The sequence below is a fragment of the Momordica charantia genome, assembly GCF_013281855.1.
Source record: "Momordica charantia cultivar OHB3-1 chromosome 6 unlocalized genomic scaffold, Mcharantia_2.0 BLBB01000006.1, whole genome shotgun sequence".
NCBI lineage: Eukaryota > Viridiplantae > Streptophyta > Magnoliopsida > Cucurbitales > Cucurbitaceae > Momordica > Momordica charantia.
This window is the reverse complement of record NW_028275164.1, coordinates 9,657,222-9,666,643: the sequence shown is the minus strand read 5'-3', so window position 1 is coordinate 9,666,643 and position 9,422 is coordinate 9,657,222. Positions and strand designations below refer to the sequence as shown.

General features: G+C 32.1%; 1 pseudogene; it reads right to left on the bottom strand.

Moving 5' to 3' along the window:
- Positions 1-3,182: 3,182 nt before the first annotated feature.
- Positions 3,183-4,828, bottom strand: LOC111020777 (uncharacterized; annotated as a pseudogene).
- Positions 4,829-9,422: the final 4,594 nt, after the last annotated feature.

Below are 9,422 nucleotides of genomic sequence, written 5' to 3'. Positions count from 1 at the left end.
ATAAGATATTTATTATCTACTCACCAGATCAACTAAAATATTTATATTTTATTCATTCTCGTATTTCAAAGAAAAATTAAACCAACTATTATGGAAAGAAATTTTCAGTCCAAGTGCAAATTACTTTAATACCCTAGCTACATGTTTGGATGGGTGTGGGTCAAAAATGTCACACTTTGAATTTCTTTTTCAGGTCCCATAAATTCTCCCATTCAATTATATTTATGGTAGTGGGTGTGAGTTCTAAGAAAATAGTATGGTTTTTTAGAGTCACATCCATGGAAAAGTAAAACTTCTTTATATCCTTCCAAAATTTATTGCACATTCTAGAACAACACATTTTATAGGCTTTCTTTTAAGGTCAAACTTACTTTTATTAGAGGTGGACAAATAAATTGAAACCAAAATATTCGAGAGCAAGTTTTAGAAATATTATTACTTCAGCGATAATTGGCACCAGTCTCTGACTAAAAGGTTATGAGTTCAAATCTTTCACCCCTACTTGTACTATGTTTTAAGTATTAGGTGTGCAAGATAAACGATTGATGAGATAGGTAGCACTTTGCATAACTTCTTTTCAAAAATATTTTTGAATGTTTGAGATGAACATAGCTCAAAAATTTCATTTTCCTAACAAATACTAAAGCAAAAATGTTAAGGATCCCATGTTGAAAAGATAAAAAATATAACAAAGATTTATAATATAAGTGAGTTAATCATCTTATTGCCAATTAATTTTGAGATGAACTCTATGAATATTGAAATGGTATTAGCACCCAAAACGCTCAAAATCTGATACTTGCTCTTTCTCTTGAGGTCAGAGATTCAAACTCTCATCATATTTTCCCAATTTATTATACTAAAATTAAGTCTCTTTACATTGTGTCAATTTATAGATTTGGACTTTACTATCTTTTTGGAAAGTTTAAAATGTTTTCATAACCTCAAGTTTCTATTTGATTAGCAAGATTCAAATGATTATTGTATGGTTATTAATAGAAGATACAAAAACCATCAAGCTCCAACCCCCAAACACCACTATAACTATAGAAAAGGAAAAAAAAATTATAATGTTGCAATAATATAGGTCCACTTAGTTACGTTTTTTCTTATTTCTTGTTTTAATTTCCTATTTCTTATTTTTAGTTTATTCTTTTTAATTAGAAAATAATATAATTATGTTTGGAAACTATTTTTTGTTTATTATTATTTTTATTTAAAAAATAAACAAAAATGTATTTGATAACTACTTGGTGTTGTTGTTCTCCACAATTTTAAATTAAAAAAGAAAAGTAAAAGTTTTATATGAAAATAAAATTTTAAATATTCATTATGCATTTTAAATAATAAAATAATATTTTTATCTACATTTTGAAAAAAAATAAAAATGAGAACAATAAATAAGAAACTTGATTTTGTTTTTTCAAAATTGGGTTTGATCTTTTGTTTCAAAATCAGGTTTGATCTAGTAGTTAATAAGAGCCAATGTAAATAGTAAGAAGAAGAATAAGAATATTGTTCCCTATTTTTCTTTATTAAAAATAGAGAAACGGAAACGTTACCGAACAGACTTTAATGTGATGCTCCTTACTTAAAAATAAAATGAAGTTTGGATATGTTTGACTTTCTACTAGAAAGAAAGAGTTGTATAGCAATTTGGTTTTTGGCAATTCTTTTGAAAGATTTGGTTGCCCATATTAAGTTTCCTTGTGTTTATTTTACTTAGAAGTTACAAGTCATCGACTGCTTTTTCCAATTACTTCATTTTTCATGTATTTCACATCACATTTGTCCCTCATAGTCTTCCATTCTAGTTTGAAGAGATATTCTAGTTTGAATAGATGGTCGAAAACTAAGGGCGAGCGGTCTAAGTTACTCGAGCTAAATGAGCCTCTAACAGATTTTCTCCTAACATGTTTCCATTCAATTCAAAAAGTAATTAAATATTAATCGAGAAATTTTTCCTACAACAAATTCAATCCCCTTTCTCGACTCTTACAAATAGGACAGAGACAGGGATAAAAAAAATCCTTGTGGAGATAAGTATGGGAGAAGACATCTCTACATCGCTGACCCGTCCTATTATCATCCCTACTTGCTATGTAGCTGAAAAACGTAAAATGAAAGCTTCTCTCCAAACAATCCGTGAAATTTGAATCTCCAATATTTTCTAGAATTGCATAGCATCACTTTTTAAGATTCCCATTATGCAGTCCCATTAGAGATCACATTGCTCCCACTTATAAGCAAGGATGTTGAAGTATTGGGGCTAGTGCCATTTTCATTTTCATTTCCCCTTGAAGGTGTTCTCAAGGTTAGAAATGGCTGTTTGGGCTCCAAAGAAAAGAAAACTTTCCCTTGATGAACTATAGCATTACCTTATCACTCTTTTGCCTTCCACATTTTGGTGACCCGAATCAGAGGAAGTTGGCCTTATCATTTCCACATAACTTCGTTCTTTCATTGAGCTAATTATGGCTCCATGCCTTCTTTTTCCTTGGCTCCTTTCTCGGATGCATCTGGTTTTTTCGCCCGATCTGCCAAGCGACAAGCCAACTGGTCTCTCCCTGTGACACAAATGGCAAATTCTGTTTGCAACAATTCCAGTGCCGATTACTAGTAATCACCTTTGATAAATAGCTAACAAGTTAGTAACTACAATAGTCAAGGAAAATTAGAAATGATAAGATGTCAATTTAACAGAGTAAGATTTATACACAGCCAGAGGTATACCGAGAATATATATATATATATTTTAATATTAATAAACCGAGCTTTAATTGAGAAATGTGAAAAAATATACAAGGCACGAGAAATTATATGGAGAAAGTAGAAGGAACAGTAATTAACAAGGCTAAAAATGTAGGCGAGAAAGTGGGAAGTATATAAACAAAAAAGACATTAATTTACCCTTTTGGGTTTAATGATAAGTTAATTAACATTGTATCAGCGTCAAAGTTCCTGTGTTCAAATCACATATCAATGCCATTTTCTCTCCCTTTAACATCGATCATATCAATAATTATGAGTTGTTGAGTATTAAGTTAATAATATTAAGCCCACAAGTGAAGAAAAGGGTGAAGAATATGAACTAAAGATTAAATTTCTTGTAAACTATTAGAATCATGAAGTATTCTGTATGGATAGCATATAGCTGAAATGCGTATAGCTGCAGACACAAATTTAAAATCTATCATCTGGCACAAATCCTCTTTATAGCATTTCATCATGGAAACGAAATGCATCCAACATCTGACTTGAGGTTTGTATGAATCATCGTTCCAAAAAAACTTAGCGCTTTATTCATATTGTCATCCTTGCAATATCCATTTACGAGTGTGGTGAAACTATAAAAGTCTGGAAACACATCCCTCTCAACCATTTCATGAAACAATATATATGCGTCAGCGTACATCTTTTTCTTGCATAACCCATTCGAAGTAGTATTGTACGCAACCACATCCATAATACAACCCCGAGCAAGCATATCATACCGCATTTCCAAAGCATCTGAAATGACACCATTTTGACAAAACCCATCTATAAGTGTAGTATGAATTACATTATCAGGCACTACACCAACACTTTTCATTTCTCTAAAACACATTCAAGCCCGATTAAGATTCTCATTCCTCGAAAGCACACCAATCATAGAACTAAAGCTAATTAGATCAGGATGCATGCCATGACGTGACATTTCGTCAAAGATCTCTCGAGCTTTTGAAATATCATCTCTTCAACAAATCTTAACAAGCAAAGTGTTGTATGTAGTAGTATCAAGCCTTAACCCAAGTTGCAACATCTCATTCAAAACGTGCTTTGTGCTGCTATACTTATCTGTCTTGCACATGCCATGTATGAGAGCATTATAATTTAGAATGCATGCTTTCATACCCTTACTAGAGACTGAATTCAATAGCTCAAATGTTTCTTCAACGAGTCCTTCACAATAGTAAGCACTAATTAGAGTATTGTACGTCACAATTTCGGGAAAAATTCCTTTCTTTTCCATATCTGATAAGAACATATTCACATTCTCAATTTTTCGATCTTTATATAAAGCATTGACCATTATATTCAGTGCATAAGTATTCAACTTAATACCCCAACTTCGCAATATATTTCCCAAGCTAAATCGACCCACCCAATCTTCTCAAGACCACTTAGGAGATTATTACAAGCATTTATAGAAACAGAAACTCCTTTGCTCCTCAATATTTGAAATGCTTCGGATCCTTCTCTTAACTTTCTAGTTTGCACATAAGTCCTTACCAACAATTTGAAACCTAAGGAATCAACCCAAAGCTATTACACGTCAAAACTAAAGATTTGACGACCTCAACCCATGAGACACCGCTACTCTTCCTCACCATCCTTAGAATCAAAGGTTGAGCTTCGGAGAGCCTCCCACCGCACACTAAAAAATGAATCATAACACGCAAAGAAAGTGAGGAATGCTCGAAATTCGGCGGTTAGAAGAAACTAAACCGATAAATTGTATGCCCAAACTGTACATTTTCACGATACAGAAAAAGAACATCGACTAACTACGAAGCGTTGAGGCGAAACAGAGAAATGGACAAAGAACTTACCTTATTCTGCTTTAGTCTGAATAGAGTCTTTTCCACTAGGAACAAATTCGAGGGAGAGACTAGAGAAGAGACAGGTTGATGATCAGAAGGTCCCGGATCAGTATGAAGTTGTGATAGCGAATAGATAGAGTGAAGTCTGAGAGGATTGAAATCAGGATGAACTCAAAGTAATGGCTTTGCATATGTAAATGTTAATGTGAGGGTTTTGGTTATGAAAATGAAATTTAGTTGAGGAAGTCGATGAGAAGCCATTTGAGTGCAGCTCGTAACATGGAAAATGGTTCAAAAACTGTGTTGCCAGAGAAACGAGAAGCGACTCTGGGGGTTGAGGCAATCAACTATTCAATTTGTTAAGGCTTAACATTGTTCGAGCAGCAAAGTGAATCAAGTTCCAACTCGGTGAGGTCGGGCGATAGCTCATGTCTCAGGATAAAGGGAATACCTCCACAAGGGGATCAGATACTCAACGTTCAAGTTAGTCTTAGGTTCAACTTGGTATGAGAAGTCGAGCTAAAATACGATACGCTGCAGTCTCCTATTTATAGGTTTTTGAATCTTGACAAGCAATTGAGGTTAGGTGTAACCTACGGGTGATCGAGAGAAGGTACACCTAACTGCACGTCGTTTAATCTGGGGTGACATGTGGTTGGAGGGTTTCCCATGACCTTTTATTCATCTCGTCTCTCCTGGATCATTCTCTTTCGACCCTCTAGGAGGAGACTGCAGACATCGACCCACTCCTCCACGTGGCGTGGTTCTGGTCAACGTTTTCGAACAAACATTTTGGTACTTTCACCTTCAAAACTTTCATTTTCGTTCCTTTGTTGGTGTTTTTTTTTTAATTTTAATCGATGTACTTTCAAAACTTGTTAATACATTTTAAAGAAATTTAGTGAATGAAATGTCATGTTAAAATCATCGAGAGGAAAATAATGATAAATGAACAAAAAAAATAGTTGCTTTTTAAAAGTATAGAGACAAAAACATATATTTTGAATGTATAGGGATTGAAATGAACAAAAGTTTAAATTAGAGAGACCAAAATTGATGTTTTGAAACTATGATTAGGGTGTTCAAAAAATTCAGTTACCGGAAAAACCCAAAAAACCTAACCTAAATCGTAAGGGTTGGATTTGATTGGTTTTTTATAGAATCGAAAATTCATTTTGGTTCTCAGTTTAGACAAAAAAAAATTGGTCGGTTCAATTCGAACCAAACCCAATACCAGCCGCCTCACCCCCTCCTCTCTCCTCCCTTCCCTTCCCTTTGGTTTTGGTCTCCTTATTGCTCCCCCTCCCCTCGTCTCATTCTTTGGTTTCCCCATCCCCTCTTCTCCCTTCGTCCTTCGTCCCCCATCTTCATAAAATGCAAAATTCTCCTCAACTTACGTGCAATCAAGGCCACCTTATAGAAACCTACACCGCGGGAAACCCCAATAATCGAAGTAAGATGCGAGAAAACCTGATCTTCCCCCTTTTCTCCCTCCGCCCTTCGTCTCCCTACTCTTCTCAGATGATGGCTATTGAGGCGTGACGATGATACCAAGTCGAAAATATAAGGGTTGGGATGTTCAGTTCCGTCGGTTCTCTGATTTGACCAACATTTCGAATTGGTCCAAAAAATTCCCCAAACCCAACCCAACCCAACCCGTGAACACCCCTAACTATGATGACCAAAATGAACTAAATTTGAAAAATATAAGAACCAAAATAATATTTAAACCATTTGTCAACCTACTCCTTTGATTTCTCTCTCTAAATAGTTGGATTATCTTTCAATTTAATCTCTCTTATTAAAAAAGTTTCAATTTAATTTTTTATATTAACATTTTCTTAATTATACCCTAAAAGTTATAGAGTACATAGTTTACTGAGACGAATATTGAGTGAGCTAATGTATATTGTATGACAAAAGAATAGCAACAACAAATATAAATAAATAAATATATATATATATATATTTACGTGAAAGTTAGATATAAAAAGATATCAAAGTAGTTATTTTTTAAAAATTAAAGGACTAGAATGAATTATTTTTTCAAAATTACATTATTGAGAGAGCTTTGAAGTTTGAATTACTACAAAGATATTAATAATTTTTTAGTTCAATATAATTAAATACAAAATAAAAAACACTTATTACTTATTACTTCAGCGCACTTAGGAATGCACTCAGCTTATCTCCTCACTGTGGATTTTCTGTTGGAATTTCGAATTGGAAAGTTCAGAAAATTTCAAGACCGTGAATAAAATGCACAAAATCCAATGGTGGGAAAAACACAACACACTCGCACTCAACCTTATTGAGCAATTACTCAATAATTCTAAAAAAGAAGAAATAATAATAATAAAATTGTGGTTTCCAATTTTTCTGTACATTCTCACGCATGTAATTAATTTTCTAAATAATTTTCTCATCAAAATCTTCAATCAAAGGGTGAAGATAAGGGATCCACGTTTCAAAAGAGGTGAAGAATTTTAAGTATCTTGAGTAGTGGACCATTGATGGATGTCATCGTGATAATTGAATGGCAACATGATATGTGAGTAAGCCCGTATTATCATTACCTATACTCTTTGTCACTTTGAGATGCCTACCACCTACAAAGTAGAAGACGATATTTCATAAGAGACAAAAGATCATTGTAACAGTTATTCAAAAAAGATGATGAAGAAAAGATGTGGGCACGTGTTTGTAATTTTTAGTTTAGTAAATTGTAATTTATTGTTTTCATACTTACTAAAAAAGTAAATTGTTTTTACTTTAGTAAAATGTTTTTTACTTTTACTGTATGTTTTTACTTTACCAATGTTGTTTGTCTTCCATGATTGTATATATCATCTTTATGTTAAAAAATATATTCGAAATAGATAAGAAGTCAGTGAATCCTGTCCAGACAGTCAATCCTTATCTTATCTACTACTTTCTCAATTATTGTCTCGAATAAGTGACTATATGGAAAGCCATCAAGGTGTATAAATGATTCAAAATAGATAGGTACTTTCGACCTTCAAAATTTCCATTTTCGTTCTTAGGTATGATTTTTTTTCGTTCATTTTAATTGATGTACTTTCAAGGCTTTTTAATACATTTATAAGAAATTTAGTGAATTACCTGTCATGTTAAAATCGTTGAGAGAAAAATAATAATAAATTAAAAAAAATAGTCACTTTTTAAAAAGTAGAGAGACAAAAACATATATTTTGAATGTATAGGGACTCAAATGAACATAATTTTAAAGTTGAGAGACCAAAATTGACGTTTTAAAGTTATAATGACCAACGTCAAAATATTTTTTTCTTTTTTGCTCTCTCTCTCAATATATGTTTTAGTCTGTGATTGGATTATCTTCTCAGTTTAGTCTTGTTATTAAAAGGTTTCAATTTAATTTTTTATGTTTTTTATATAAGATACTAAAAGTTATAGAGCACATCATTTACTAAGGCGAGGCAAGTATTGAGTGAGTGAATATTATATGAAAAATGAATAACAACGACAAAAAAAGAAAAAAAAATTATGTAAAAGTTAGATAACCGGATATAGATCAAATAGTTATTTGTTAAAAGTTAAAGGACTACGATGAATTATTTTTTCAAAATTACATTATGGAGAGAATTTTGAGGTTTGAATATCTTTAACTTTAACGTGGTAATGAATGTAAAATAAAAAACACTTATTACTTAAGATACACTTTGAATTGCACTTTGTTTCTTTATTAAATGAGTAGTCCAACACGAACCTAAGCATAACTAATTAGAATTGTCAACTTATATATAGGTTAACTAATAAGGCATCCATCAAAATGCAGTAGATTTGAATTCTGAAAATATCAATTACAATATTTTCATTCTTAACGTGGGGAATAAATCATTTATTATCCTTTTACTTGGTTTATTCGGTCAATTTAATTATAAAATTTTTATTTTGATTAAGAAAAACTATATACCACGACAAGTTAATTTCTTTTTTGTAAATTAGATGTTGCTACTTACAAGCAGATATTTTTTCTTTTAATATGAAGACTAATTTTGCGTGTTAGTTTTACTATTTTTACAAGTATTAGTTAATTTAGGTATATTTTTTGGTTTAATTTAGATATTTTATTGCCGAGTTTAGGACACATTTTTTACTTTTTGATTTAATTCGGTGGTTACGACTTAGTATTTCGCTGTTAGATAGAAGAGCATGCAAGTTCATTGTTTTTTTTTTACTGCAACATGGTAGGTGGAGATCGAACTCAACATCTTAATTGGAGATATATGTCAATCATCGCTTATCTATATTCGTTTTGAATCATCTAATAAACAACTTGTTTAGGAAAATTTAGAATTTTAAATAATTGAATCCATTATTTTTCATCATAAGAAACAATTTAATTGATGGTACGAAATTACAAAAAGAGGAAAAACTCTGATTCAATAGAGCTACAAAAGACTTCCCTAATTAAAATACACGCTGAATTTAGAGAATATTTGAATTTCTTTAATATGATATGTTGATGCTATCATATACACGCTGCATTGCTGTTATGTTAATTATGTTTGTTGGGAACAATTTATTGTTTGCTACGTGTCGATATTAGAGATTATCAATTGTAAGGATGATAAGAATAATCAAATAAAAAAATTTGTGGGAAACAAGTTTAAGTTGCTCGGTAACCTATGTTAGATACGAGTCGACCATAGAGAGTATCCGCGGGAGCAAAGGTGACAGACATGTTATGCGACATGACACCACGATCTTAGGTGTTTGGAAGTTCTATTGAAAGCTTGTCTCTATAAATAGAAAATCATGCCTCTCACGCAAGGTATACGAAACAACACTCTCTTA